A 17,199-nucleotide genomic window follows, 5' to 3' on the forward strand; every position below is an offset into this window, starting at 1 on the left:
GCTGACTCAAAGGTAGGCTATATTCAGCCTAATCCCCTGAGCCCCAACTACTTTTGGGAAAGTTAAGCACTGCTGAAAGTTTCTGGTGTTGAGTAGGGAGCCTACAGCCATCCAATAAAAACCACTAAGCACAGAGACTGAGGGGGTCTGATTGCAGCCTCTTGTGTGTTAAAGCTGCAAAGTCTCCAAGTACAGTCCAGTTGGACGTAAACAGCATTCCTCTGCTGGGGTGGCAAACGATACCTTCCTCCCTGCTGGGCCTCAAGATGTAGCCAAAACTTGTTTACTCTGTAATTTAGAGTTCATTGTAATCTAAATAGGGATTTTTGCAATGCAAATAGGGCTGTACAGAATGTAATACATTTTATTTATCGCTACTGTTTATTATGGCTATATAACTTATCACTCATCACATAGACTGGATTGCAAAACACAAGGTTTCAAACACACTTTAACTCTCAGATCATGATCAGTAAAGAGAATATATTTTACTTCTAATATGCTCTTTCCCCCACAGTATTTTACAATAGCCTGCACAAACCCCATTTTGCAGAAAAAGATTCCAAGAAATTAAAAAAAAAAAAAAAAATCTTGATTCATGTGCAAAGGTTGTTTCTAATTGCATAAAGTGGGCAGACGTCTAATGGGTCCTTTTATTTGATTTCCTGAAGTGCCCTATTGTGTTGGCTGGTACACATATACGGGGAAGCCTGCTATTAACCCCAAAATTCAGAGTGTTAGAAGATAATCTTCCGTAGTGATCTAATGCTAACATAAATAATTGCAGTTCAGCATAGCTAGAATGGTCTGCTGGACTTAGTGCTCTTTAAAGGTGCAGAAACTAGAAATGCAGTACAGAGGTTCAGGAACAGCAATGTTCGTATGCAGGAAAAAAGTCTTCTCTCTCTTTGGCCTGTAGGAGGTGATCTAGGTTTGCTTCTTCTGTAATTTACAGCCTGTCGTAAACTAATACTCAGGCTCAATAAAAAATGAAATTAAAATAGTGCCCAGTGAAGTGGGATGAAGTGGTTAATGTTTGTTACATACCCTGATGCTGGACCTTGATCTGCTGACAACACCCACCATTCTCCTGGTGACACTACAGATAAATGATTCTCTTCAGCAAGGAAAACAAGTGGTAAAATGATAAATGCTTCAATCACTGTCGATGGAATACCGTGCCTCTTATGCAGCTCAAAGATTAGAAATCTTTTATTAGCCGATTACAGTTCTAAGTAAATGTATTTAGACTGTGTCTAAGAAACCTGGTTCTGTGAGCACTACTAAACTACCCAGCTCCTCCCATACCCCGCTGCATTTAAGAGGGCATTGCAGCTGGCAACAGGTAACCCAGAGAGACCTGGCACCTCCATCCAAGGAGGCTTTCAGGACTTGGGCAGACAGAGCCAAGTCTGATCTCCAGTTGGCAGTAGCCCTGCCCTGGGAGGAAGGTGGAACTAGATGGCAGCTATAGATTTCATTGAATCTGTCCAGCTCCTTCCAACTCCCCAACTTCAATAATGCTGCGATAAGTGCTGATGTGTTCTAGGTCTTAACGCGGCACTCATCGCCATCGTATCTGAGACTATGGTCTGTACTGCAAGGGCTGCAAAAGCGGTAGTGTGCCAGGAGATCCTAGTGCCTCAGGCATCTGAGTTCCCATCCAGTGCATGCACCTGGGTTCCTTCCCACAATAAAAAGAGCAAGAGGATTAAGTTGTGATGTGTTTCTGGATTTTGGCCTAAAATGGAATTGAGGGCATGGCTGAAGAATATGAGTAGATTGAGGAAATGCTACCTCTTCTACAGTTCAGACACAGCCCAAATGCCTAAAGACGCTGCTGATTTTAGCTGAATATTTCACAATAAGTTGTTTTTCAGTAATAACATTAGTGGTGGGAATGGTCACCATAAGAGAGGGTAATGCTGGAGGGAGACACTCAGAAATCAGTGCAGGTATTTGGCAAACTGGAATACCTCACAGTGTTGGAATTAGCAAAGCTGTTTTAGCATTTCCCCTGCTGGTATCCACTCTTGTGAATAAGAATTTAATTTTTGTTGATATAATTGCAATCAGCAAAATGTTTTGTAGAAGTAGACCTTCTGTGAATTGTGCATTTCTGCAACATTTTCTCTGATACCAGAAATTCAGACTGGACTTGACATATTGTTCTGCTTTGACTTCCATTTAATTTGGGCAATATGATAACACTGAAATAATGTGAAAGTTGTAGCAAGTAGTCTGCATTTGAATATATTATCTTAGGTCTCACCAGCAGCAGAAGTTGCATTTATGTAGATAGATGATAGTATAAGAGCCACCATTACTGACTATTCCATAACGTAAGTACTTTTTCACTGTCTGTGTATAAGAGGCAGTGCTTATTGGGTTAGGAGTACTAGCAGCAGCCTGTTTTTTTTTCTTAAGTAATCAAAAACTCCAACAACTCCAAAAATAATAGTCACTGTGGAGTAGCTGGTGTAAAGATGGTAGCAGTAAAACTGTCATTTTTTAAAATGCCATTTGGGAATTTCCACAGTTTATTTGCTGAATGATTAGGGACACTGTCAAAGAGTAAAAGATTTGCAAGTAAACTGTCCAACGTTCAAAGCTACATGCTTGTCATAAGAGCAGTTACACAGCAGCTAAACCCTTGGTGATGCGAATAGCTGTCAGCTCTCAATTAAATCGGGAAGGGATCGCTTCATAACAGTGTTTTGCCTTACCTTTTAGATAAGCGAGCCTATTGTTTTCAGTGCCAGAGCAACTACCAATGCACACAGTGCCGCTCATAGCATATTGGTGGTACCAGTTGTTTTCAGCGCACAAAGTGGTGAATATTAACAGGAAAGAAAATGCCTAATACTTCTTCCTCTAGCTGAGGTGTATTGATGTACAAGGGTCAGAAAAAATATTCCTGCCTGAAGTGCAAGCAGGGAACAGCCTAGCTCACCACGGCCGATGGCCCAAGGGAGGTGTGTCTGGCACGGATGGTACTGTGGCCTCTGTCTCAAGTTTACTGTCGGTCGTGGTAGCATCTAGTAGCACTTTCATGATCTTGGTTGAAAAGAGGCAGATTGCCTTGTCTGCTGCTCTGTCCTCTACTTTTTTCCCTGTGAAGTGTATCTAACGTAGTCACGAACATAATTAAATATTTGCAACCACGTACATGTGCACAGGGCAGTCTGGATTAAAACATAAACTGAACAAGCTTTACAGTACTTTCTCCAAGAATCCAATTAAAAAAATGTGCTTTCCATCACAAAGATGCTATCAACCCCAAAATCATACTTTATATTCCCAGGATAGATCATTAATAGTATTTCAATCAAAATTTGATTATAATAATCCTAACCTGTTTAGTACAAGCCCTGCAGAGCCTTTTATTTTTTTAACTGGATGAAAATAATAACAATGCCATCATCGAAAAAGGAAAAAAAAAGACACATTTGAAACTGAGGTAATTTAAACTCATTTCAGCAGAAACTGTAGACTAGGGGCAAATGTTTTCTATAAAGCTGCTCTTTCTGAACACTAGCATTTATGAAAGTCACATCCACTAAATCTGTGGGTCTTTCTCATGAATGTTTTATCTAATTCCAGCTTTGCTAGCACGTCAGAGGGTTGTGCTTTTGGTAGGTTTCCAGTTGTCTGGTAGAAATCCAGTTGCTTATTCATGGATGAAATCTGAACAAGATGGAAGATACTGCAATGAGTGGAATTACCTTTTGGCTTTGATGAGCTGGTCTGGAACGGGAGGGAGAAGAAAAATTCTATTATATATAATTTTCCTTTCCCAGTTTTATTTATTTCCTTTCCCTCCACTCCATTCTTGCACTTTTCTTTGGGCACTTGGCAAATCCATAAGTGCCGTTAATGTTGCTCCTTGGCTGAACATTAAATGCATATTTTTGAACACAACTGCTGACTTCTCCCTATCTTGCACCTCACTGAAATGCCTGGATCCTGTTGGCTCAGAGCCTGGGATTGTACACGTTCTTGGAGTATCCCAAGGGAAATCCCATCAAACTTCTCTTCACATGACCTAATGATTGCTTGAAAGTGCCTGGTATTGCACCTTCGTTCTTTTAACATCTGAGTTTTGAAGTTCATGTATTGTATTTGACTTTGGAGAACTTTACTTTGACCCAGGTAACTTCTTTTGGCCTGGGCATGAAAAACTTTACTGGAAACCGTGTGATGTCCATGTAAATACTGAGATACAGTTGGTCACTGGACATTTGCCTTAAAGACAGAATACAAACAATGGAAATACACCAACCTTTAGCCCACAATCATTACGTGTGCTACCTCTGTAATAGATGTAATGCCTTGTGCAGAGTTCAAGGCTCGCATCTTTAAAGACTGAGGGATTTTCTTCCTACAGATTAAAAAGCAAAATGTTACTGTTGTAGCTAAAGACATGGTTATTTTTATTAATTTAAAATGTGTAGTGAATAATATGAACAAGTACAAAAAAGCCCACATGCAAACTAGTCGATATAGGATATTTTTATCTACCATTGTAGTCTACACCACTTCTGTATTAACCATCTTAAGCAAAAATATGCCAGACCATTTGGGCCTTAGTATAATGATGTTGTGATTTATTGCACTCTCAGTTTCCATCCTGCAGCAATTACCAGAAGAGCTGATAATGGTCTGCAATTTGTTTTCCAGAACTGGGAGTAGCTGCCAGCAAGAGCAGCTCACAGGGAAAGGCAGTGGCTGTTTACCTGCACCGCTCAGCCAGACCAGGGAGGACAGGTCAGTGACAATCCTCTGAGAATACACAATGAAGTACCAACCTGTTGAACTGATAACAGCTGTTTCTTCCAAGATGGTACAGTGGGACCCAACAGTATAAAAACCAACGTGATACTAAATTTCTATTAAAAATATGAGACTTGACTAAAATAATGGACAATGTATCTGTCTTTCTCCCCTCCAGTTCACTCATATGATTTAAGACATGTCCTTGATGTCAACAATCAAGTGAAACATGACCTGTTTTTAAGAGCTTACAGCTCTAGCTATTAGTGGAGGTTCCTTATAATGGAATTCATTGTAAGCACTTGTTATAGTTATACGGAATCTTTGTAATCCATGGGGTTAGAGATGTTTCCTGTTTTGAAGCGGTTTCTTGGTGACCTTGGAGTCAATGCATTGAAGCTCAACACACATTTTTCAGAACCCGATCCTGCCCAGCTGTGACAACTGTTTATCAGCTGCCAAGAGATGAGATCCTGTGAATCTCACTGCAAAGGACAGATATTCATCTTCAGCTATAAGATGATTTTATACTTATTGAAAGCTTTTGGGTTTCCCTAACTATCAACAAGGTTAGTTTAGTCCCCTTTTATAGGAAAGGGATTGCAGGCTAGAGAACAGTAGTTTGACACAAGGTGTCATAGCCTAGATCTTGGTAAATGTGCAGAGCAGTATTTCAGCCGTTAATCAGCTAGGACATCAGATGATACACAAATATTTTGCAGGCTGAGAAAAAGCTTTTTGTGTTCTCTAAGAAAAGGAAAAAGTTCGTCTGTATTTTGTCATTGGAGAATGCAACTGAGTTTTTTAAAAAAGCTGCATTTGACTTAGCCTATATTCTGGCTCCTCTTCTGCTAGTTCTTGTGTGTTTAGACTCTTTGCTCTACCTGTGTTCAGTACCTGATATTTTGGATGAGCAGTTTTATAAGTAACTGTGTGCTACTGGAGCATAATAAATTCTGATTATATTCTTCTGCCTTCATTAGGCTCAGTGTCTGAAGTTTTAGAATGGTAAAATGGACTTCTACTGTGCTTTATTTAAATGAGAACAGTTAAATGATTTGCCTTCCTCAAACTGTACCATATTTTTTCCTGTAAGGTGGCTGGAAAGAGAGGAAGGATTCCTGTTGGCATTCCCATTGGTGAAAGTCAGAACATAAAGATCTGGATCACGTTCAGTAACAGAACTAAAACCAGTCCTATGTCAAGACAGTGTAACAACGAGGGGATTGTAGATGCCAAGCACAGTTAAGTAAGGACTTTGCATTATTGCTTCTTTCTTCTCTCTGCTTTCTTTCACACATACACTTCTGTTTGCGACCACTCTCCTGCAATCTCCAAAGTCAGTGGGATTCCCACTAAGTTTCCAGCAAGAACAGGAATATCAATGACTGCAGGCACTTTAATGCACTTTAACTTTGGCAAGGAGGCATAAGTATTTTCCCACCAACCTTCTCCCCATTAGCAGCAGCAACTCTTTTTTTTTTGCAGCTCATTTTGCTCCTAAACACTTCCGAAACGTTGTAATGAAGTCACTTTTCAGTGAGTAACCAAAATAATCAGGTATTAATTATGGCTAAGAACAAGGTCCAAAGTGTGATTTGTTATAGTTCTTCAGTTCATCTAGAGTAAATAGGAGCTTATCTGTAGGGCTGCCTAGGTTTTTTACTTCAGTGATATCTGGAAACTATAGCTCAAGATCTTGGAGGAAACTTTGAACCCACAGTACTAGTTTGAACAGGTTTGTGGCCTTTGGCTTTTTAATCTTTCCCTTGGTTCATTGTTAGATTTGAGTGATTGCCGAGTAGTGTAAAAGCCTGGAAATTGGATATTAGTTTTGAAACTCTTCTTTAGATTCTTTTCCCAAGGAGGATATTACACGTTAAACATTGCCCATCCAGCTGGGCACAGAAGAATGTTTTCCACTTCTATTTCAACTCTTATTCTCAATGAGAATGGAGGAAACTCAGTGCTTCGCAAGAGTAGATACTGGAGCCACAAAGCAATATGAAGATGTCTTTGTTTAAATGACTGTTTGGCTTATTCTCATTAATAATATGGCTTTGCACTCATGTTAAACCTTTCCAGTAAAGGTATCAAAACGGTTTGCAATTTATAATTCACAAAGAAAGCACATACTTTTATCTTATTATTGTGGCTTCACAGAATAAGCTGTGCTTGAGGTGGGAAGAGATCATGATATTTAAATGCTCCAACTGGCCTAACAGAAAATATTAACCATTTGTCTACTCTATGATTGTAGTCACTATTACATTTCTACCACCCTTTTGAGGAAACAGAGATATGAATAATGATTTCATGTGGGTTTGTAATGTGGAAGAAAGTTTAATTCTGAATAAATATATATTAGTACTTCTATATTTTCTATGGAAGGATATGTTGGACTTAAGAGTATTTTATCAAAAAATCCCCTTTTTCATGTTAGAAGTTCAGCTCATAACTCAAGTAATGCTTTTGAAAACTCTACCTTGCATGCCAACCTTTCAGTCTTTTGCCCATGTAATTCCTGTTGTTTAAGAATTCCAGCTGGTGCTCAGTTGATATGAAACCCAGACAAATAGAACAAATCAGTAATACAAGTGGTTCTTCCCATGTATGTATGCATATATAAGTAATACTTAAGATTTATGCCTGGTAGCGCTTTTTATCTTCAGCTGTGGTATATGGAGAAAGTGGGTAGTATAACCAGACCCCGGTTATTTAACTAAATTTCCTTTTTGCCTGTTTACGTAAGTGACAAAAAGTGGTGCTTCCATTCATCCACCAATGGATGCAGTATCAAGGGTTTCTTGAGGACTCCAGAGGCCTTGAACTTACTCCTACTTGAAGGACAGTAACATCAATTTTTCTTTCTGAAAGATTTTAAGATCTGAAGAGAGCTGTCACTGATTCCAATACGCTGAGTCTGGGCCCAAGTCAGACTCTGATAATGAGTTGGCCATGCAGGAAAGCCTGGCGTAATTCGTAACTTGGGTAAGCACACCAATATGAAAGAGTTCAGCAAGGAAACCTGTGCGTGTCTTAAAGGTGGTGTCTTCATCCAGTGCAAATCAGAGTAGGTCCAGTATAGTTAGGGTTTCTCATGTGATTTCTTGATTCTGTGCTGATTCACCCCCTTTTTGGTCTGACCCTTTTCTCCCGACAGGCTTACAAAGAGCAAACTGTATTTGCAAGTCTAATAATGTGGCTGAAACTGGTAATTACTATACATACTTCTGGAAGATCTATAATATAATTAGCAGCTGCTGTGAGTTGCAAGATGACAATAAAAGAAGATTTATGTGCTTCCTTTTAACTTAAGCACAGTTTACTTCAATAAATACAGTTCTGAGATAAGAATAAATGCATATTGCATTGGTCAATCTTCCCTGTGACACCGAGATATGTATTACCTCTTTGCTCCAATTATCCAAAATGATGTTGCTTTCCCTTTTTCTCTGCTTTGATTGCCTTTTAAAGTGTTCTCTACCGCCCTTGCCAAAGGGGTGCAATTATCCCTACAGGTTAAACCTCTTGATTTTGGGTGGAGAAGTTGTGTAAACGTGTTGCCAGTGTGGCGGCTTGGTGAATCAAACTTTCTGTCCTTACATAACTTCTTTCATTAAGAGTCCCACCTGATAGTCTGAGGAAGCCTTGGTTGTTTGGGTAAGAAAATGACTGAAGCCAGTGAGCAAGAGCTCTTACTGTCCTGGTCTGCCTGGTCCCTCACCATTGCTGTGCTGCCAAAGCTTGTTGTTGGTCTGCCTCTTTCTCTCTCTGATGTTCTAGCACAGAGACGGTGTCCACCGTATGTAAGTGGCAGCCTTTGGATAATCATTTACCATCTCTTTAGACTTCATTAAGCAGAAACTGGCCTAAAGTACTGGTGAATGGACTGTGATCAGGGCCTTCCCAGACCTTGAAACTCAAGGCAGGAGCCTAGCGGACAAGAAGTCCAGCTCTCTCAAGATCTCTCAAAAGCCCAGAGGATTCTCAGTTTTTAAAGGCCAGCTCCACCACAGGTGAGTGCACTTTCTGACACAACCTTAACAAAAAGGTCTGCAAGAAGGTCCTCACCAAAATTTCATCCCTTTCAGGCATGGTTTCCCCAACAGGACCAATGACTTAAGTTCTTCTGCTGAGGTTTAGGATTGCAGAGCTCATTGCAGGGGTGTAAACTCTCTGTTGAGGGTCTTCCTTGCTTTCCACCCATATCTAATATGGTGAAGACAGGTTTATTCTATTGCCTTTCAAGCCCTCTGTGCTCAGAAGGGATTAAGATTTACATCTTCTACTGCCCCCTCAAAGAAGGTGGAATGAACATCAAAACAGCCATGCAACTGAAAGTATGACTGAAGCTAATAAAAACCTGTTCTCTTGAAACATCCTTGTTACTGAGCTCACTGCATGAGGAATAGTTCTGTAACCTGCCAGCCTTCAGCTCAATTGCACTGATGTTGTGCAGTTCACTGATTAGAAACAATACTAGATGCACTTATGATAAACTCTTTGTTGGACCTCTAATCTCTGCATGGCTGTGTTCGTTTGAAATGCGAAAGCAGACTACGTGCTGTGCAGCACTATACATCTCGGTTAGGTAATAACTAAAATGCCAAAGAAAAGATCCTGACAATAATAATGATGATGATGATGATAAAAATAAAATGATGTAATTGGAAAATCTCTCGTGTTACCTTTGCTTAGTCTGAGCAATTTAGAGAAAAACTCCCGGTTCCCAAATGTCGGATTGGGAAAGAAACTCCCAGACAGCAGAACTAGAGGCATAGTTATCATTTATTTAATAATGGAGTTTCTTTTTGGGGGAAAAAGAGGAGACGCTTCAGATTTAAAACATTAAAGTTGCCTGAAGCACAGAGTGAGTGAAATGGTGATAATGTGGAACTCTGGGTTTGACTCTTCAGAGGTGTAAGTGGAGTAAACACTTGCTGTTTCAGCTGTTTATAAAAGCATCCCTGGTTTCTTCATGAATGTTTCCCAAATGCCACAATTCTAATCCCAATTCAGAAAGAATTTAACTGTTTTTCAGAAAGGGATTAGACCTAATGAAAGCTTTTCTGCTGATTTTGATAGGATTTTGAAAAAAAACCCAAAGATAATAAGCTCTAACCACTTTATTTTCTGGTTCGCTCTTGCAGTAGTAACACTGCTCTCCCTAAAAATTGCAGGATGATCTGGGACCTCATCCAACTCATGCTGAAGTCTTTCCACTCAAATAGAATCCTTAGTGAAAAAAATTAGAGGTGATTACTCAGTAAATATAATGCATTGTCTGTTACGGGTCTTTCAGTTTCTCTTGCATTTGTTCCAAAGCCTGGTACAGGATACTTAGGAGAACTGCACAGTATTACAGGCCTTTGTTTGAATTCTATCCTTTTTATTTTGCAGATTTTTTTTTTAATATAAAAAAAGGAGCAGGAAATTTATGAAAATGCAGGCCATGTCAACATAGTTCAATTTCTCAACTTGTCATCTTGTCTCAGTTCTAACTGGAAGAGCCTCAAGAAGGCCCTATGGCCAACTTGTCAGCTCTAATCTTCCCTTCTACTCTTAGCGGATATTTTATTAACACTTTTTAAGACTGTTTTTTATTTATTTTGCAGTCTACATGCTGAGGCAGCAGCCAGTTTGTTTCTCTTCATCTTTCTCTCTTCTTGCTCTCTGCTGCATGAGAGAGAGGTTGGCTCTTCTGCCATCAGAGTCCACAAATCACAGCAAAACGGATTGTTGCAGTTTTCATAAATGTGGTGTTACTTGAAAATTATAGACTGCAACTGCTTATTGCAGTTCTGTGCAATGGCTGTAAATTGGGCCCTGTATCTTTCTGGTGACAGTCATTCCCGCAACAGGCCTTTTAGGAAATTGGAAGGGAAATTAAACAAGAGCAAGGGGTAGCTTTCCTTTTATCTTTGACATGCCTTCCTGAAATCCTTATCTATCATATTCAGGCAGAGATGTTACTGCAGTGGTGGTGGATTTAGATGTTTTCTGTTTCTGAAGCTACAGACTGCTGATCCTGCACGCTCTTTGAGGCAGATCTGTTGACAGGGTCTAGATACACATGAAATTTTATGAATGATGGACCAGGATGACATGGCACCAATGGAATGTCTTATTTCTCCATATTCACTGTTCATTCATTTATAAACGAGCTTTCTCAAGCCCATTTAAAAGGATTGAGTGGAACATGCTGTGGCCATAGGTAGGGTATGGTTTGCAGAGAAGATTGAGTGGTCAGTAAAGGAAGGCTACATGGTGACTTCATTTCTCTTGTACAGGAGATAAAGATAAATGAACTGAATGCTCTGTTGTCCCCTTTCTTGGCTGTCCGGACCATGGATCCAGGCATGCAGGAGTAAACAAGTCGACCTGCTTGGTTGCCCATTCCTTGCATGATGGACATGGAGGCAAGGAGAACCATGATTGTCTGCTCGTCTTATTCGCCGGCCTAATTGCCTGAACAAGTGCATAGGATGGTAGGTAGTGCATAGAAAACTAATAAACTACTACCCGACCTTCCCATCCCATATGAGGATGGGAACTGCAAATGCAAGGCATGTTTCTGAGACTCGATGCCTTCTTGAGGTGATGCATCTTACTCACCAGCCTATGTGCTGGGATGTGCCCAGTCCTAATCCAGCCCTGCAGTCCTGGCCTTCCTTCAAGTTCGGTTTGATGGGAAGGGCTCCTCACCTAACCTTACCTTTCTCTTCACCACAGAACTTGCCTGAAATGAACTCTGTGTTGACACTCACACAGGCAAAAAGCCTCTGTCTGGAAAGGCCTTTTTATATCTGTTCTACAGAAGAAGAACATATGTTAATTCTGGCTATGGCAGATCCTCTAGGCCCACACCTGTGACACACCCAATATAAAGAGACTTTAAACAAGCACTTACCCTTAAGGGTGGGAGGGATGCTCAGTTTTATCACCTTACCACACCCCAGATGCAGTCCTGGTTTCCTCCAGGCCCTGTTAGAGCAACCAGGTTCTTTCCCTGTGTGCGGTAAGTGGCCTCCGTGCTCCGGTTTGTGTCACTTACCAGTCTCTTGCTCCATAATACTCTCTACCGCAAGAAAACAATTGGGTACAAAAGCACCTTCTTGCACAGGTTGGAGACAATCAGTCAGTGCTCCAAATGTATCAAATGATGGATTTAACACCCTCATGCATCTCAAACCAAACCAGAAACCTGACCTTGAAACACCTGTGCCTCTCCAGCGTTCCTGGTGTTAGCACCAGTGGAACAATGCCTTGTCTAAAACACAGCATGACAAACCCTCAGACACGCCTGGTGAGAGCTGCCACAGACCCGTGGTTGTACTAACTGCTCTGCCAGGGCAAAGCCTTTCTCACTTGCTATGCCATGTTTAAAGGGGCACGAGCAAATTAAAAGGCACAGTTAAAAGCACTGATTTCCTTATCGTTGCTGTTAGTATTGCTTTTGATTATTCTGAATGATAGATCCCAAGAAACCAGATTTGCTTTTGATCTTTAGTACCACATGCTCACTTTTCACTAAGCCCAAACAAGGAAAACCTATAACTCAATTTCACTTTTGTCTGTCCCCTATTTGTTTTCATGTGGGAGCACAGTGCTGCAATGTTGAGGATGTAGATGATGCCAAGGCAAATTGAAGTCTAAACTGAGAAGCTGCTTTCACTGGAATTTAGAAAAACAAATACAGAAAGCTTTCTGTTGCTCATTTTATTTCATTTTTAATAAATCTAAATTTTAGGTCAACTCAACCTGACAGCATTTATCTAAATAAAAATGCAACAGTTATGGGAATGAGATCCAAACCTTAAATCAGAGGAGGAGGAGACTTTGATTAGTATTTGGCTAGGAAGAAGGAAAGTGTCTAAAGCAAGAGGATTTGAAGGCCTTGCCATGTTCCCACTGAAGTGGGTATAAATTTTATCAGTGCCTTTGAAGCAAGTAGAATCAGACTCTAAATTAGTGATTCTGCACTTTGTAACTCTTACTCAAATCTAGCGCTTCTAGCTAACTTCAGTTTTTAGCTGGAGAGCTAACTGGAGGGGTTATTTGGAGTTGCCTTAAACCTATACACTGCTAAATGATTTACTGGATATCTAGATACCTATAATCCTGGAATTAGACCTACTGGGATATAAATCCCTGAAGCTCACAAGCAGTTAAATAAGGACTAAAAGGAAAAAGAAAACCCTATCTAATCCTTTCCATGCTAAGGTATATAATAGCACAAAATTGGAAAAATCCATCTTCCACACCGAATAAAGAGTGATTACAAATGAAGGCAAGAACATTATCCAAAAATATTAGGAGCTGGAGAAGTACTATGATCAAATAGAGCAACAAACAATTCCTGAAAGAAAGGGAAACTGCATAAATATTCATGTATGTGTTTTAAAGGGTCTGCACTGACACTAAGTAGAGCTCCTTTTGTACGCACTTTTATCAAAATTCTTAGTGAACCTAATTCCATACCTTTATTGCAAAGTTTGCCTTTTTCTGCGCCGGGAGAGCATATACAAAGCTCTCATAAGGAGAACGCAACCATGGGCCGAATGTGCTAAGGCCTGTGAAACTTCTGCCTTATTGCAAGCAAATACGGACTGAATTGCCTGAGATGGAAGTTTAGAGCTCTGCCTCCAAAACCTGCTGTGGACTTCAGTGGCCCAAGAACCAAGCCCTGTTAGTATCCTTGTTGCTCTGTTTTCTGCTCCAGATGGATTGATAACAGAGTTCTCATTTTAGACAGCCAAACTCAGGAATGAAGTCCCCAGTTCTGGTTGCATCGTGCAGGAGGTGAACTGACCACATATGCTTTGCAGGGGTAAACACAACTGCATATGAGTAATGGAGGGAGAAAGGCTGATTTTGAAGGACCTCAGCGTGATTCAGTGCTGATACAAAATACTGCACAGTGCTGAAGAAATGAGGAAAGAAAGCTTAAGCTTATGGAATGGTCCTTTGCACAGCTGTTGCTGGAAGGCGGCAAACGATGTTCATTTGATAGAGTGTGTGAGGCAGCGTGCACGGCAGTATCTCTTAGAACAAGGGTTATTGTATTCACTGCAGTTATCCTGTGGGAAAGGAAGTAATATGCTTCCATCCTAATTCCTGAAGTGTTCCTGGAAGAGCCAACTGATGAACTGTCTGTGGTACTTCCAGTACCTCGTCTGGTCATTCTGAAATTGATTTCACAAATATTTCATGTGTGTCAGGTGGGCCGATGAGGAAGAGAAGAAATCTAAGAACAATTGATTCTACCCTTGCTCTGCTATATAACCTTTTCACCTTAATATTGCAGAAGTCCGGCTGCATCCTGCAGTCCTGATGCTAAGTAATTAGAAGCGATTCCCTCAGTAAGGCGACTTGCATGTGAATAATGACAAATACTGCAGGATCTGGCCCTGCACCACTACTGCATAAATGTAATTTTGTACAAATAGTCACATTCATGTGCAACTGGTGGATGTATTACTTTGATCGTTTAACAAAACGAGCAGGGGCAGGTAATTAATTGTGGCTAGGAAGTGTTTGCCCAGTATTCACAAGTAGGAGCGGATCATGGTTATTCTGCCTCTGGGGCTATCTTTGCATAATTTCCTTTGTTTGGTAACACAATGCACATTCCAGACGCCGGGGGAAGAGTCATATAATCCCTTTATGGTGGAATCTGTGTGTTTACTAATACCTCTGTACAGTTTGTGTGAATGTATTTGCGGCCAGTTTCTGCCCACTGACCCGGGCTGTGTATCCGTGCAGGAGGAGCAGTGGGCACCTGCCCATTTCAGGAGGCAGTAATAAGCCTTGGCCAAATGCTGTATGCTAAAATCATGTGCTTCTCGAACTGCTCCAAATCTCAAGGCAATCTTGTGTGTTTTGCCCTTTAACAGATGATTTATGTTAGTGAGTTGTGGAGTCAGCGTTTCCCTTGATAAATTTTATTCTACAATACACATTATTGAAATGGAGAAGTTACTGGGTTCACAGACCAGAGTTTCTCACGTACCACGCTGCAAGGTGCGCGTCCTCCTACACTGGCGCCTTAGCGTTATTCATTAGAGACTGGCTATTTGGTGAGCCTGGAGGATATGTAGCAAAGCCACCGCTGACTCCAGCCCTTCTGAAAATTGCTGATAGGTCAAAAGAGCTTCCTTAGAGGTTTTTTTTTCTTGGAGATGCACATTTTAAGTGCTCTTCCGACAAATACCGAAGAGAGCAAAAGCAGATAAATGTTAAGCTTCCTTTGCATTCCACAAGAGGTCCCAGCTGGTCTTTCTCTTCCAGCAACCCTGGGGCAGAAGGCAGTGCTTTTTATTTCCCCTCACAGTATGCAAACCAAAACCTTAATAAGGCTTGACATAGCCATTCTTCTCCATGTGTCGTTCAGGGGGTTTTCCCTAAAAATTGCACTGGATGCAGGGTGGCCTAAGACTTTCTGAGCGCTTTGGCTGAAATTCTATTCAAACTTTTATCACAGGGCTTTGCACGTGGATGAATTTAAACCATAGTTTCTATTTCACCTATATTACTGATTTTTAAGGCCAGCAGGAACCATTATAATCATCTTGGCTGACTCCCATAAGCCAGAAGATTTTACTTAGTGATTCCTGCATTGAGCCTGTGGTAGAGCTTGAACAAATAGTTTAGAAATACATTCAACCCTGATTTAAAAACTCAAGTGATAGGGAATTTGCCTTGGATAGTTTACTACCCATCCTGTCTTGTTCTTGCGGATCAATTATCTGACTTACAGAATTAGGCTGTACAAGGAAAGGAAGCAAAATATAGTGGTGTCTCCCTCCACAACCCCCCATTACCTCAGATGAGACTAAGAATTGCATATATTGGGATTTATTCTTTACAAATCAATGCACAAGTATTTTCAGAATTTCAAAGAAATAGCACATTAAAACAAGACACCCTGTGAGCTGGAGCTTTTTCTTTAAAATATTTGTAGTGAAGTTCCTATACGTTATAAACCCTATAATTTTTCTGGCCGTTGAAGTGTTTGTTTATATACTTGGAGGCTTGATTCTGGGAAATAGTGAAGATGAAAAAAACTGATGCTGTTTAGCAAGTGAACACAGAACTAAAAGTTGACAATTTGCTTTCAAAGAAAAAAATGTGTATTGCGTGTGCTGGAAAAGGGTCTTGATCTACGTTGGTTGTGCTGCAGTCAGCCTCTGCCTAATTAGACCTGTAGCCTTGTTATCCAGTCAAACCCCTGTGAGCTTGTCCTTCTGAAAATTTGTTGAGTCCATTGCATTCATTTCTGTGTTGATCAATGGGGTCCCAATATTCAGATTCCATGTCTCACCTTGCGCTTGTTTTCTCATTATGGGAACACATGGCACGAGCTGTAGAGCAGTGGTCTCAGCCTTTGCTGACCCCTTGGCAGTAGCGTTTTGGCAAGTTGCAAGCTGAAGGCAACATCACCTTTTGCCTTCCTTGTTCACTTGGAGCATTGCGGAAGCATTTCCTTTGGTCGCAGGGCGTGCTGAAGGGCTCTTTGGGTACCATGCTGGCCCCGAGCCATGAGAGCAAGTCTATGCTCTCACTACTAGTCATCTTTCAACTGTACAAACAGGGGGCAGGGTACCAAAAAGTTATGTAACATTAGAGAAGTTCAGGTTAAGGTCCTGTGATAACGAAATAAAGGTTGTCTGTAGCAGCAATCGTTCTCTTAGTTGCTTGTTGTTTTGGTTTTTTTTTTTTCTTACTCTGTAAATGTCTTATCAAAGTTCAGGAGGGAAGCCTATACTAACAAGCATGGGGAAGGAAACCTTATCAGCTGGAGCCTAAGTTAATATTTGCCCATTTATTTAAGACTTTGCTTGTGGATAAGAAGAATAATTGCATCAATAGTAATTGATTAGCCATTAATATCTGTAACAGCTGTTAAGCCACTGTGAACTTGTAAATGGGATAACTGGTATAAAACTGGCCAAGTGCCATTTGACTTCAACAAAGCTTAAGGAACCACGAGGAGCTGGTCAGGAGCACAAGAGTGGTGTTCTGCAGGTGCTGCTACTGCATCTGTACAACGTGCAGAGCCCTTAAAATGGAAGCCAAGTAGCAGGTGGTTTCCTAAATTTCCCCTCTGTCAAATCATAGAAATCATAGAAAATTTGTGATTACAGGAAATGTTCTGAAAAAAATTACCAGCCTCATTTTTGACTGGATCAATTGTAATGATTTCTTTGGGAATTTTAAGCCTCTCCTCTAACTTTTTACTCCAGTTTTTACTAAATGAAAACTTCTTTCCTTCTGAAAAATCAACATCTTTGGACTACCCAAACTTGAACTGAATTCAAGTGTCTTGGTGTTTCATTGGCAAGAAATAAAAGAAAAAAAATTACTATCCTTTTTAGGTCTATCGATCACCTAAACATCCAATATTTCAATATTTAGCTGATA

At 40.5% G+C, this 17,199-nt stretch overlaps 1 long non-coding RNA gene across 1 annotated transcript in view; it reads left to right on the forward strand.

The window, feature by feature from the left end:
* The window catches only part of LOC128145999 (uncharacterized), a 394,153-nt gene that overhangs the window by 147,113 nt on the left and 229,841 nt on the right, over positions 1–17,199 (forward strand). Inside the window, exon 5 of the long non-coding RNA XR_008236652.1 lies at positions 4,681–4,767. This is a non-coding gene — a long non-coding RNA (uncharacterized LOC128145999). The remainder of the gene's footprint in view (positions 1–4,680; positions 4,768–17,199) is intronic.

Source organism: Harpia harpyja, chromosome 9 (genome assembly GCF_026419915.1).
Source record: "Harpia harpyja isolate bHarHar1 chromosome 9, bHarHar1 primary haplotype, whole genome shotgun sequence".
NCBI classification, from domain to species: Eukaryota; Metazoa; Chordata; class Aves; order Accipitriformes; family Accipitridae; genus Harpia; species Harpia harpyja.